Below are 2535 nucleotides of genomic sequence, written 5' to 3'. Positions count from 1 at the left end.
ACCACCAGAAAGATATGATCAAAAACCAGAGCCTGGAGAGCTTTCATCAAGAAATCATCAAGAAGAATTGCCCTAGTATCTTGGACACAGAAAGAAAAATCTCATTGAAACAATCGACTGATCAACTCCTCAAATGAATCCAAGGATTAAAAATGTGTAGGAATACTGTAGCTTAACTCCAGAATTATCAGATCAAGAAGGTATTCCTGAAAGAAGCAGGAAAGAAGTCACAGGAGTAACAGCCAGGATTACACAGAATTTGACTGCATCAACATTAAAGTGGCATCAACATAAAATGACTTGTCCACAATATAATATTCTGAATGGTAAGAGTGCTTGGATTACAATGAAGAATCAACTACCCAGCAAAACTGAGCATATCCTTTCAGGGATAAAAATGGACACAATGAAATAGGTGACTTTGAAACTTTCCTAATGAAAAGACAAGAGCAGAATAGAAAATTTGCTCTTAAAACAGGAGATTCAAAAGATAGATTAAAAAGTAAACTGGAAAAATGAAAAAAAGATTGCTGTTCAATAAAATTAAGCTGGTTAATTCCCAAACTGGGTGAAAAATTCTCATACCTCTTAAGAATTATAAGCCTACGGCAGCAAGATGGTGCAGTGGTTAGAGCACTGGTCCTGGAGTCAAGAGGACCTGAGTTCAAATCCAGCCTCAGACACTTAATAATAATTACCTAGGAAGCTGCAGCAGCACATTGAGATTTTGAGCAATAGGCACAATCCTCTCAGAGTTTTCAAAGTCATTCACTGAATCAGAAAATGCCTATCCTCACAAAACTACTTGCTCATATTGTAAAACACCAGGATCAAAACGTATAGAAGCTTGTTGTCAATCCATAGTGTTTCTGCATGGCCAGAGAAAAGAGATGAAATCAATTGAATGATGGAATTGAATGTTTGCAGCTGCAAAGATAAGACAACTAGGTTGCACAACTTAGCTGATAGACACTGGGAAACAAAAGCTCCATGATGGCTCAGAAATACCTCTTCCTCCAATTTTACTTGGCAAACTGGTTTCAGGTCCCCAAAAGAAAACAGTAGTTATCTATCATCATCTGGATGTACAACATTGCTGACATTGTTGGTCGGGGCAGTGAGCCCTTTACATTGGTAGAAAGAGATGGAAAACTGTCTGGAAGAGGTGCAACTGATGGCAAGAGACCAGTACTTGGCTGCTTAAATGCTCTAGAAGCTTTCCAATAAATAAATCAGGAGTTCCCTGTTATCATCAAATTTTGTCTAGAAGGCATAGAGGAATCTGGTTCAGAAGGCCTGGATGACTTGATTTTTACCAAGAAAAAACTTTTTTCAAAGATGTGGATTATGTTTGTATCTCTGACCATTACTGATTGGGGGAAAAAAGAAACCCTATATTACATATGGCCTCAGAGGAATTTGCTACCTTTTTAAAGAGGTGGAATGGTCTGACAAAAACCTTCATTTTGGTGTCTATGGTGGTTCAGTGAATGAAGCCATGTCCTATCTCATTATTCTATAGGCTTCTTGTTGAACCAAAGGGGACATATTCTCATCACTGGTATTAATGAAGCAGTATCTCCTGTAAAAGATGTGCATCATTTGCTGTATGAAAAGATTGACTTTAATTTGGAAGAATATGAAGAAGATGTAGGATGAGAGTCACTTCACCATGACATAAAGGAAAATAATCTTAATTCACAAATGGAGATACCCATCTCTCTCTCTCTCTCTCTCTCTCTCTCTCTCTCTCTCTCTCTCTCTCTCTCTCCATGGAACTGAAGGAGCCTTCTCTGCTTCTCTGGAACAGAAGTTAAAATTGTGATTCCCTAAAAAGTGACTGGCAAGTCCTCAATAATATTGGTGCCAGATATGGTATCTGTGGATGTCATAAAACAAGTTGTAAGTTACTTGAAATGCAAAGTTTGCTGAGCTGAAGAACCCCAACAAATTCAAGGCATACATGGGCCATGGTGGAAAGCCCTAGGTGTCTGACTTCAATCATCCCCATTATCTGGTTGGGAGAAAAGCCCTGAAAAGAATTTTTGCTGTTGAACCAGACTTGACCAGAGAAACGGGCAGTATCCCTGTAACCTTGATCTTCCAAGAAATCACTGATAAAAATGCAATGCTTCTGCCTGTTGGATCAGCAGATAATGGTGCTCATTCAGAAAATGAAAAACTCAACAGGCAAAACTACATAGAAGGGACCAAAATGCTGGGTGTATACCTGTATGAAATATCTCAACTGAACTGAACTCCCCAATTTGGAGAGAAACAACTAGCCTGAAAATAGATTAATCTGGTCAATGGACCATTTTTCATTTGGAGGCCTCTTAATTTTCTCTTCCATCTCTTAAAACAAAATACTTACAAAAGCCTTGAACATTTTTCACTACTATACACACTGTAGACACTATTATTTTGTAAACCTGGAAATACTTAGAGACGCAAGGCTGTCAAATATTTATATTGGATTCCCAAGGAGGCTCTGAATTTACATGTTATTGTCTCAGTGCTCTGTTTCCAACATTG

At 38.2% G+C, this 2535-nt stretch overlaps 1 pseudogene; it reads left to right on the top strand.

Moving 5' to 3' along the window:
• Positions 1-783: 783 nt before the first annotated feature.
• Positions 784-2257, top strand: LOC141494196 (cytosolic non-specific dipeptidase pseudogene; annotated as a pseudogene).
• Positions 2258-2535: the final 278 nt, after the last annotated feature.

Source organism: Macrotis lagotis, chromosome 7 (genome assembly GCF_037893015.1).
Source record: "Macrotis lagotis isolate mMagLag1 chromosome 7, bilby.v1.9.chrom.fasta, whole genome shotgun sequence".
NCBI classification, from domain to species: Eukaryota; Metazoa; Chordata; class Mammalia; order Peramelemorphia; family Peramelidae; genus Macrotis; species Macrotis lagotis.
This window is presented reverse-complemented; position numbering and strand designations above follow the sequence as displayed.